Source organism: Corvus cornix, chromosome 1A (assembly GCF_000738735.6).
Source record: "Corvus cornix cornix isolate S_Up_H32 chromosome 1A, ASM73873v5, whole genome shotgun sequence".
In the NCBI taxonomy this organism is placed as follows: domain Eukaryota; kingdom Metazoa; phylum Chordata; class Aves; order Passeriformes; family Corvidae; genus Corvus; species Corvus cornix.
Window position 1 is genome coordinate 38,191,164 of NC_047057.1, and position 12,575 is coordinate 38,203,738.

Here is a 12,575-nt window from a genome sequence, read left to right on the forward strand (position 1 = left end):
TTTGAAGCAGGGAACATCTGTTTTTTATACACTGATTAACCTAGAATGGAGACTCCAGGGGTCTCAGGTAATAAAAATAGGTGACGATAGCAATATAATGTGAGGCTCCAGCCTAGCATATTGATTTCACTTACATATGAATATCAAGTTTTGGAATAAAATCTGGTGCTTCAAAATCAGTTTTTAAACTCTTAAATATTTCCCTGGAACCATTATTTCATTTTTGTTTTTCTAGCTCATCCAAAATTGAAATTTTGAATAATTTCCTGTTCAGCTAGTGCTGTAAGTTATACCTACTGGATGGAATTAAAGGATACTTTCTATAGGGAAGTGAGGCACATAAATATTTTCATAGATCGTGAGAGGAAAGTTTTGTAAACATATGAATAATATGCCAATTGGAGTACAGGAAGCCTGAAAGCTTTTTTTTTCTTTTTCCATCAGAAAAAATAAGAACAAAGACTTTGTTTCTACACAAAGATGCCATCAAAACCATTCTATGCAATTGTGCAGCCCTTCTATCCTAGAGCAAAATACAGTGGAATGAAGTCAATAAAGGAATCAAGTTTAAAACATCAAGAAAATAATAAGGGTTTTTAAGAGCAAAAGGGGTCACGTGCTTTTGGAGAAACATAATTCTAAATGTCAAGGACACAACACATTTTTAATCATTATTTTTCTCACTGATTTTATTGGGCCTTTCTTACTCTGGATGTAACAACTTTAGATCGCGAGTGAAAGCAAATGGAAGAATTAGGACAATGGTAAAGGTGAACTCGGGAAAAAAAATGAAACTGACCACAGCTGGATAAATCCTCTTCTTTAGTGTTAATTCAGAAAAACAGTAGGTATTATCTTTTTAAAGACAGTGTAAGCACTGCATGGTGCATTCCCTTTCTAGAAAGAGGACTAGATCATTGTCATAGCAGGACTGTAATAGGGTTGTAGGAAACTTGGTTTCCTTACTTCAGTCAGTGAGACAATCTATTCAAACTTCACATTTGTACAATCTCCTGCTATAGGAGAAAAATGAAGAGTGTTAATAATGTGGAAGAACAAGATAGCTAACACTACTGCTGGTTGCTATTTTTGCACTGTACCAGAAAGCAGGTACTGTTTTTGTCCTCTCATAAAATCCCTTCTGCTAGGGGTCATAGCCAGGCCCTGAATCCAGCACACTCTCATGCACTGTACCAGCACATCTGGCTGTGCCACCACCTACTCCCACCCATCCATAGATCCTGTTCGAATATTTCTGGGTTTTCAGCAGGTGAATATGCCTTGGGACAGATAGGCTTCCCTGTGCCCAGAAACGCCAGGGTGTCCCTCTGAAAACAGCAAGCTGGAAACCAGCCCCTTTCACTGGGATGGGTTTAGGCAGCTCAGCTAGATGGAATGAGTGTGCTGGGTCTCTGTGAGAGGTTTATGCAGCCAGTTGTATATCCAGCAGTGGAAGATCTGCCTTGGTTTAGTGGCTGCTAACAGTGGAGGGCTTCTGCTTTGAAAGTGGTTTCTGTGTCAATGGTGTGTGGTGGGTTTACTCCAGCCGAGTGCCAGGTGCCCACCGAAGCTGCTCTATCCCTTTCCTCCTCAGAGAAGAGAGGAGGAGAGAAATATAGTGAAAGAAGAGAGAAAATATAATGAAAGGCTCCTGGACAGAGAAAAGGACAGGGAGAGATCTTTCACCATTACCCTCATGGGCAAAACAGCTTGGGGAAATTACCAATCAAATCAGAATAGAAATAAAAACTAAATCTTAAACCATCCACCCCTCCCTTCTTCCCAGGTTTAACTTCAGTCCAGATTTTGTCTATCGCCTTCTCTCCAGTGGAGCAGGGGAATGAGGAATTGGGGCTGTGGTCAATCCATCACACATTGTCTCTGCCGTTCTTTTCTTTTCAGGGGGAGGACTCCTCACTCCGCCTCTGCTCCAGTGTGGGGGTCCCTCCAACAGGACACAGTCCTCCACAAACTTTTCAAATATAAGTCCTTCCCAGGGGTTGTAGCTCTTCTGCTCCAGTGTCGGTCCCTCCACAGGATGCAGTCCTTCAGGAACACACTGCTCCAGAGTGGGTACTCCATGAGGTCCCAGGTCCTGCCAGCAAACCTGCTCAGTGTGAGCTCCTCTCTGCATGGGGCCACAGGTCCTGCCAGGACCCTGCTCCAGCCTGGGCTTCCCACAGGATCACAGCCCCTTTCAGGCCTCCACCTGCTCCAGTGTGGGGTCCTCCACAGGCTGCAGCTGGATCTCTGTTCCCCCATGGACCTCTATGGACTGGAGGGTCACATTCTGCCTCACCACGGGCTGCACCACAGGCTGCAGGGGAAGCTCTGCTCTGGTGCCTGGAGCGCTTCCTGCCCTTCCTTCTGCACTGACCTCGGTGTCTCCAGAGCTGTTTCTCCTGCATAGTCTCACTCCTCTCTCTGGCTGCTGTTGGCCAGAAGATCCCTCCTTTTCTTAAATCTGTTATCCCAGAGGCACTACCACCATTGCTGATGAGCTCAGCCTTGGCCAGCAGCAAGGCCATCCTGGAGCTGGCTGGAAATGGCTTTGTTGCCCATGGAGGAATCTTTTGGCAGGTTCTCACAGAAGCCACTCCTCTAGCTCCCTCAATACCAAACTCTTGTCATGCAACAGCTCCTGCAGCAAACACAGGGGCCAGTGCTGGATGCCTGCCTGCCTCGTCTGGGTCCTGCAGGCACCGTGGGGCAGTGCCTGCCACAGCTGAGGAGGCCTGCATGTCTCCCACTCCTCCTGGCAGACTGAGTCCTGGCTGAGACCAACAGAGGCAGCAGCCTAGGAGGAGACTGGAACACCATCAGTAACTCTGATAGCAAGGTTAGACAGTGGTGACTGGCACTCAGAGCAAAAGAAAAATAGACACAAACCAGCCCAGTCAAACTAGCAGGTGTTTAACTCCATGTTCCCTGTGCTCTCTGAAGTGGTGGCTGTGGCTCCAACATTAGCTGGTCACCTCTAAAGTGTTTGTCTGTGTGTACAAGATCGGAACACGACATGTCCTATAGGAAACAAAAATTGAGAGTTATAAGTCATCAAGACAGGTGTCATTTTCTGAGAGTAATATAGTGATCTAGTTTATTTACAGCCAGTCATAACAGCAAAAGAGCAGAACATAAATCTTGAAAAGGGTGTCAAAGGTGGAAAGACAACTGTGGAAGAACATACATGCAAGAAGAAAGGAGAGAATTGGAGACTGTAATTATTTTTGCCTTATTTATCCCTACATATTTTAGATATATCATTAATTAAAATGATATAAGTGTGATGGCATGTCTTTTGTTCTGCAAATGGGTTATGAGGAAATGGAAAGTCTGAATCTTCTTGGTGTAGATAAGCTGTAGCAAAATTTACAGGAAAAAAATCAGTCTGGAGAAAAGAGTCAGTAAGGATCACATAGTTCAGTAGAACAAATTCAAACTCCTTTTAAGTGTTTCCATCACTGCTTTTTTTCTGTATCTCTGCTGGCTATCATCTAGGTTGTACACAGTCTGAATTCATAGAAACGAAAGCCCCCTTTAAAGGTCAATCAGACTTTTCAGCATATGAGTTACACATCAAAAATAGATTGAATAAAATAGAATGTCCATGAATACATCCTATCATCCCTTCATCTAATCACAGAAGTAATGACTCATTTTTATGACACAGAAGATATTGATACATCAATAAACTATTACTTCAGGTTCTTAATTTTTATTCTTAATCCAATTAATTAAAAATTTTTTTAGAAGTTATACATTCTATTCATGGTTACCATGGAGAGTGAAAGTACATAGTGTAACATTAGTTCTGACTCTATTAATATGACATTATCAGTTTGGTTATGTTTCAGCTATTTCACCAATAATAACTATGAAAATCAAGAGAACCACGATGTTTATATGACTGTCATAAGCTGTTAACCACTAAATTATATGGCAGCCATGTGATTTCTTGGCATTTATTAGGAGATTCTGTTCACTATCATAAAGAATTTGTAACCCAAAAATGCAAAAAAACCTATGTGTATTCAGAACACTCTCATCCACTGTTAAGAATGTTTTTTATCTCTTTGAACAACATCTTTGCTCTGCAAAGAGACTGTATTGCTGCAAAAGAACTGTTTTGCACAGACAAGTGGATCCAAACTTTTCAGCCTTCACAGTGCTCAAAAGCTGCTATTCCTGGAAAGGAGACAATCCCTCCCATTTGTATGACATCATGGTAGTTTGTCAAGTTGCATCAGGTGACTTTGAATTTCCCCTGTCCTGTGAAGACCAAACAGCTGCTGATGGACTCTTGTAAATCTGACCTACAGCTGTAGATGAATTCTTAACATTTAGATATCAAATAGAATAGCTATAGGCAAAGAATTTTTTGGTTTTGTCTTGAAAAATGTGCCTTTGCATTCCATCAGGTTGATGCAAAATTTGCTGAAGTGATTTTCATTGCTTTTGCAAATCCATTCTTAAGAGGAGTCTCCCTTTAAAGTTTTTGAAAGTTTTGAAATAAGGAAATTAAATCCTTGTAAAAAGAAAATGGAAAAGTTTATCAAGTATCTGTCCAATTTTGAATACTAGACTTTTTTATCAATAGTCATGAAGAAGTTACAAGCATCTAAGAGAGCCACTGATAGTTACTGATATTTATATACAGATCTATGGGAAATGTAATAATGCTGAATACACTCTGAACTGATCCTTTTCAATCTGCAACTTAATGCACATTCCAGAACTTCCTACTCCAAGGAGCAATTCATCCATAATGAAAACAGAATATACTTCATAAGGTAAAGTTGCAGTTTTGGTGCATCTGTGGCTTTCTTCCTCCCCGCTTTAGACAGGAATATGCAACAGAAAGCAGCTAGGCAGGGCCAATGTGATTTCACACAGAAAAATATTTCACATGGATGTCAAGATAGCAGGTGCTATTACCAGCACTCACAAAGTGAGGTCAGAGGACTCACAGGATATATTTCCAATCTGTTTTGAATGCATATTTTTTTAGGTTTTTTTCTGTTTATCTTTTTAATGTAATATTATATATATATATATATTTAATATTTTAAAATTTAAAAGAGGAGTTTGGGTCAAGTAATATTTCTTTTTATCCTCCTCTTATGAGAAAAAGAAGTGGCTAAAGTAACATTATTTCTACATCTTTGGTTTTACTTTCAACATAACACCATTTGAAAATTTTTAACATCATATACTGACTTGAATACAGACACGTCTTATGACCTTCACAGCTTTTAGATGACAAAATCCCTTTACATTTTCTGCTTCTGATAGAATTAAACCTCATCCTCCTAAGCAGCAGGAATGAAAGTGTTCAGAGTAAAGAGTGGAATATTGCTAAACTAGTACCCATGAAAATTGATTCTATAATGCACTGCAAAATTGCACGATCTTCTAAGTTATTGTGGGCGACCTTAATATTTTATACAGACAGACAGGATAGAAAGTCATGTGATGAGTGGAAAGTTTCAGTAAAATGTGACAAGGAAATTGTTTTGATTTAAATATGAATGTTCACAAGAAGAGAGGAGATGTGTTACATCAGTCAGCATTTTATTTCTCGATAGATTTTGGAGTGATATCTTCTTTTTTGAAGAAGCACCAAACGCACCAAAAAATGGCTTAAATGGCTTAAAAGTAATTTGCAAGGAGAAATACTGCACACAACTTCACCGGTGTGGTGGATAAAATATGTGTCTTGAAGTTAATTGAGATGAGCGAGCATCCATAGATATTCTGGTAAGTTGAGTGGATATTAGATGAAGTTCAGAAAGCAGACAGTGTTCATAAAAACTCAAATAACAGCCTGAATAACTTCCAGCTCTGGAAAAAATCTAAAAAAAAAATTTAAAGTGGGAAAAAGCCCACATGGTTAATTAATTTTCACATACAAAAGTAAAAGTTTGTGGGCCCTTTAAAACTCTTATTGAAATTCTTTTTTCCATTCCAGTATTCACATATTGGTAGAAGGAGCACAGTCTGATTTTCTCCTGTCAGGTTAAAAAAACAAAACAAAACACTAAATCCCAGGAAGAGAAGAAAAAATCTCCAAAACTCTGAAAGTAAAGCAGGTAAAATGTAGTTGTTCTTTCTTGATCCAGACTGACCTTGCAGTACTGGCAGTTTCAATGTTTTTCTGCAGTGTTTTGTGAGCAACTGTCACATGACATAAGTGATAGAAAGTATTTGTGAAAGGTACTGCATAAATGATTTTACACATGATTTTCTGCTACTTCATGAGTTAAAAAATCAAATATCCATAACTTGCTGCAATCCTAAGGTGAAATATGCATAAGAAGAACCCCAATTGTCTCAGTTCTTGACCAACCTTAAAAATAAAAGGTACTGTTTGCACTTATATATAAACAAGGACAAGCCACCTAGCAACGCACAAAGCTGCTTTGGTGTTTCTTAACTTTGGGATTTTGACTCAAATATTGCTAGGGCTTTAACTGCTGCCTATGAGATATTTTTAATTTAAAATAAAAATCCCAATCCTACATAGTTCATTTTAGTTTATGGATTGACTGTTGCCTTTGAGCCTTAATCAGTTTATGTTACCAATCTCTTTGCTGTAGTGCTTGGAGGAGTTAAAATTGGAGACTAGCTAAACACATTGGTTTACACCACTTTATTTATGTTTCTTTATGTTTCATATGCTTCTATAGAGCTTCACAGCATTCATCCATTTCCCATCTGCTTATCTGAAAAGCAGAAGGTTCAAAAATACCAATACATACCAGACATACAAATCATTATTACAGGCTTTGTCTGGCAGTCTTAAAAATGGTAACGTTCAGGTGCACATAAATCATCCGTTGCTTTTACAGAGAAGTAAACTCTTGCTAAACAAGATTTTTAAAGCTCTTTTTCAGAACCAGGGCTTCAAGAAGTTATCAGGACATTGGGAATTACCAGTTCTCCATCTGATACAACTCAGAAAATGACTTTCTACACACACGCACACAGAGACACAGGGAAATTAAAATAGCTACTTAAAACATAAGTTTTATTAGTTGAAAGGAAACATCCTAAATTACTTCAAATGTGTGACAGTAGCAATTCAGTAAAATAAAAAAAGAGAGAGAATTGGTGGAGTGCACATACAATTCCATCATTAACCTTCATACTCTAACGCACCAAAGAAATATCAAAGTCAAAACAACAACAAAACCCCTGTATTACTCTTGAGCCAGGGGAACTTTGCCAAGTTTAAGAAAAGATTATTGAAAAACATCTCACAACTTACATGATGTGCAGACGGAAAAAATTTATGAGAACTATCTCATGACTAATGCTAACTCCATCTGATAGTACTTGCAGTTGACAGAAGGAAGACATACTAAAACAAATCAAAATATGTTTATGTTTATATTAATTATGGGCTGCTTCCTCTCCCTTTTTCTCTTGAAGCCAGCAGTAACTCAGAAAACTGATCTCAAATAGGGCTATTTCTTCCCCCACCCCCCAATGACACTGACTTGACACTGGAAAAAAAATTAGTCTGATTCGTTACCTTACTGAGATGCTGGCTGTGAGATTCATTCATTCTTCAATCATGGGATTATATGAAAAGCTGCTATCTATAAATTGACTAGGTGTTTGAAAGCACCTGAATCTTCTCAATCTATCCAGCTTCCTTGGGAGACCAGTAACTTCACCCTTAGGCAAGAAAAAAATGTAATATTTTTTCCTCTCTCTGAGTTTAAATTTACAAAAGGCCTAAGAATACTTCAAAAATGGGCCTTCTTCGGGGTTGATGCTTCTGCTTAACCCCTTCACTGTGGTCTGAGGCATTCTGTACCACCTTCTCTAACTGAAACTAAGCGTCACATATTGACTGAATTAAAGGCTCTGTACAGATACAGGGGAAAATCTAATGAGATTCAGAATGTTTGCTAGGAGTATTATTTCCACAACTGTAGCTTCACCTAGGCTGAAAAAAAATCATATTTGGGAGTGTATTGAAAGCAAAGCAAAGCAAAACAAAAACCAGCTTATTGCTCTTCTACCCTTCTACCCACAAACACAAGGAAAGTTGGACAAGGAAAAATCAGCACAGGGAATAGAAATAAGACCACTTTATATAGGTAGACTGACAGGTCTGTCACTCTATTCCCCCTCTTTGCATCTTGTTATCAAATCAGACACCCTTGGAAAGAATTTTAGATTGCCTTGTGTTCCAGGAAGTTTCCAAATATTTCAACTTCAGGTTTATTTGAGAAGAATGTGCTGGAATGAGACCCACTCTCTCCCTCTCTGTTCTTTAGCCAAGCAGACTCTGTTTTTCCACCTTCACAAATGAAAAAGTTCAGAAGGCTCAGGGTGTTTAGTGGTTTCATTTTACATTACAACACCATCCTGAAATCCTGCACAGGTTTGAGCACACATCTCTGGAACGATATACTAAGAGCAGTGTCACTCTTTCAATATTAAAAAACAAACAAACAAAAAACCCACAAGATCAGTTTAGAAAGCAGAACACCTCTGATTTATGAAAATAATATACATGCCTAAGCAGTATCTCTGACTTATTTTGTTCAAAAACTTTATGGAGAGCTCTCAGATTGAAAGAAAAGCAAAGTCTGAATTTAGCATGGGTGTATTTAGCTTAGCTTTATCTCCAGACTGGCAGCTAGCTGCCTATCAAAAGGTTTTAAGTAAAGTTCTTGATTGTAGGTCAGTCCTCAGTGGATAAATCACAGAAGCAGGCACAGATAAGGTGCATGATTGGCTGTTCTCCTGCTGAGGAGAGACTGCATTAAGTTAGACTAATGAATACTGAATCATTTTCTCATCCTCAGGGTGGACACCCCTTGTCAGGGCTGAGTCACTGTGCAAGCAGTATGCTGAAGTGATTTAAAATGCAGCAGCCTCTAGTGCTGGTGACAGATGGATATAAACTTGGGCATGATACATACTCATTTCTAGGCCTTCACAAGGCATGAGTACAAATATACAAGAAAACAAAAGATAAACTGTGATAAAAGTCTCCCATTTGTGCATACTTGAGGAAAGTGTAAAGTGGACACCTTTTCATAGACATTAAAAATGACCAAAGAGGACTCTCTTCTAGGGTAGTCGGAGGTAGATAATTTATTCCGAGGTTACTTTTCTGCTTTTCTTTCCTTTCCGGAAGACTACAGAACCTCCTGCAATAACCAGTGCGTTACCTCTGCATAATGAAACTGCATCTTTTACATTTTCTGCGGAAAACCTCTTCTGATGTGCTCACCACTTTACCTAGTCATTTGAAGGTATTAGAGAATCAAAACTGCAGATATGAAAAGCTAGAGGTACATTCTGATTTTGTCACTTGCATTTTAAATAGAAATATGTGATCTTGTGAGAGAGAGAGGAGATAAAAGGCACTTCAGCACTAACTTCAGCACTACCTAAACACTCTGAAGGAAAGGATTGATTAAATGAATATTATTAGAATCTGGGTGAGGAATTACACAATAGTTTCCAACTTGGCTGAGAGATAACGTCTTGTGGGCTTGACTTTGCCTTGGGTTATGATTTCTGTTTGTACAATCCGGATGCTTGGCATGGGCAGCTGCTCAAAAGCCTTGCAAGTAGGGAATTGTGGTGAGCTCCCAGGGGCCTTGCAAGTAGGGAATTGTGGTGAGCTCCCAGGGGCCTCAGTGACCAGCTTGGGACCAGCCCAGGAAACATGGTAGCTCCTACTGCTTGCCAGGGGGACTTTCATGAAGGTCAAACTGTTTGCTTTCAAAAGTTGCCTTTAGTCAAGCCTTTGAAAAGAACTTTTCACAACCCTGTGATTTATTTCTCTGTGGTGAACCCTCGTTAGTCAAGAAGCGCAAATAATGCTGCCTTGGCACAGAGCACCAATAGAACATATCCTGTAAGGAATGCTGTTCATGAAAGAAAAAAGGGTAATGAAACTTCATAATATACATGCATGAATTCTTCTAGCTACTCTGTCAAACCGTAGCCTATGGAAACCTAAATTGAAAAGCTGCTCAGGAAAGGCAAAGGGTGGCTATGAATAGTCACCAGCAGAACAGCTTTATGAAAACAATAGCTCTAATACTTGCATGCTCTTCTATGGCATTTAAAGCATTGCTGTTCATTGTAGAAAATGGGACTTTTATGCTGACCTTCTGTTTTACCACTGGGGAAGCTAATGCTTGCATTGCAAGGGGAAAGCTGATTGGTTGTTTTTCATTATGGTATGTGTCACAAATGAGAATGTCAGGAAGGTCTGAAATTTCATCTCATCCAAATCGATTAGTGTTAATGTTCTTCTCATTATGATTTCATCAGGATTAATTAACGGAATCTGTGAATGATATGCTGCACATATTTGATATGCAAAACCAAACCAACTGTACAATTTATATTTCCTTACAGCTGGTGCTTCCCATATTCAGTTAGGAGTATAGAATACATGTCCACAGTGTAGACTAATGCAGATTGCCTTCCTGAACCATGAAGTGCCCTGGATGTCAGTGAAGCCTGTGCTAGCAGCTGACCCTGCTGGAGTCACAGCTTCTGCCCTGCACAGCCAGCCCAGAAAGCAATGGTCTCATTTCCTTACCAGCTCAGGAGGTTCAATGCACGTTCAGATTACACTGGTATAAATACATCTTGGCTATTGCGTTTAAAAATAGTTCAGGATAAACTTCTGGAATGTCCAGTATTTGTTTTCAGACTCGTCCAGTGGTCACTCAGAGCGCTCTATAAATTGCCTGACTGGCATGATTCATCAGTAAGTATACACAGTAGACACAGGAGTGGGCTGCTTATAATTCTCAGGAAAGTGCTCATCATCAGCAGAGAGAAATTGCTGTTGATGGCAATGGTAGTGTCCAATTAACCCCTCTCTACATAAATATCTGAATTTTTAGAAAAGCCATTTTTAAGTGTCTTTTTTGTTGTTATTGTTGTTGTTATTTTGGGGTTTTTTGTTGGCAGATCACAAGATAAAAATTTTATGTCCTTTTTATCTTTTTTAAAACATGACAAACCATCTTTGTAGGCAACAAGGTCTTCATGTATTGCTATATTTTGAGGCACAGAAGCAAAATAGGGCAAATCTGTTTTCTGATTTCACTGGTCTTGGCACTGTCTCCTGGATATTTACATCTTAATTTCTTCCACTCAGATGTGGTATTTGATTTAAGTGTTTGTGAAAACTACCAATCTGACAGTCCTGCAGACCGAAGCCTTCCATTTATTCATCCATTAACTACAAAGTTCAAGTTTTCCTTTCAAATTAAAGTGCTTCTATCCATGCTGGCCAGACCACCTCGAGGGAGGAATCATTTAGATTCCAACCACACTCGCACCCCATCCTCACTCTTGCGAATGCCAGCAAGAAGCCGTTTTCTGCCAGCTGTTGCATATTTCTAATGGACACACTTGTCTATAGGGCATAACGTGATCAGGTAACTTCTAGAAGATAAAAATACCAGGTTACTCCCAGTCTGGGCTGGACTTGAACTGATACTCCAGGAGGAAATTATTCTCTCCGATTACCAGTCCAGATACACTTTGGACTTTTTGGGGGGGTCTAAGAAGTATCTTAATGAAAGTATATGTATTTTTAAAATATAGTCACTAAAAATTCAGTGGACTATCCAAATTTCAGTCTGTATTAGCTGCATTGAGCTGTGGCTTATACTTAATAGGTAGGGAAAACAGAGCATAGTATAAATGCAACATGTTATACCTGGTAGACATTTACTGAAACAGTGTCAGGTTTTGAAACAGCTTGTATTAACTCTGCACCCGTACAGTGCAGAAAGAATCCAGAAAGAAGTTGAAGTTTGCTCAGCTAAATCCTTTTTCAGGCAGCTAAAAATGAGTTTTTCACTGAAAAGCTTATTTTCCCCATTTTTTCATATTTCTGAAAAGACATAAAAGAAAATAGATTGATTCTAAAGTAACAGAAGGACCAACATAGGGATGATGAGCATATTCCAGTCATATGGATTATGGGAGAAATCCAAAACCTTCAAGTTCTTATTTTCCCGTAAGACAGCCAATTCTGACACTTTAATATATAGGCACAGATATGTCAGAGGGGGAGCAAAGAGGCAATTCTTTCCTATCTCCTGTTGCAGGTTAATGGCTTTGGTACCACACATGCTACTGGCACTGCACTGTAGCAGCTAATGAAGAGCCTCACCGTTTTGGGGACAAAGTAGAGAGAGATGTGGTAGATTCTCCAGAAGCTGTATTGAGCCTCCCATTTGTGCCGTTGCCACTGGTTTGGGATGGAAAGGAGCTTGGTTAGGACTTCATTACGCTGTATGTGGCACATTTGGTTCTTGGTGTGTGACCAAAGAGGGTGCTGAGCTCACCATTCATGTTACAAAGGCATATGTTTCTGGATTATTGATTTCTCTAGTGTTTTCAACTACTTCGAGTGCCCTGAAAACCCACGATAATTTTTTTCTGGGAGAGAAAGTATGAGTGCTGCTAGTGTGGGCTCTAGTAAGGGGTTGAGAAGGCAAGTGGGACAAATGCTCTCAGGGGCAGTGGGATGCATGTGCTGTATAGCTGAAGCCTTGGCAACAACTGGAAAT

The 12,575-nt window shown here is 39.4% G+C and overlaps 1 long non-coding RNA gene across 3 annotated transcripts in view; it reads right to left on the bottom strand.

Annotated features, from left to right (window-relative positions):
* Positions 1 to 671: 671 nt before the first annotated feature.
* The window catches only part of LOC104698409, a 39,336-nt gene continuing 27,432 nt past the window's right edge, over positions 672 to 12,575 (bottom strand). For all 3 annotated transcript variants that reach the window (XR_753321.4, XR_005604559.1, XR_005604558.1), the window contains one exon: positions 672 to 3,021. This is a non-coding gene — a long non-coding RNA (uncharacterized LOC104698409). The remainder of the gene's footprint in view (positions 3,022 to 12,575) is intronic.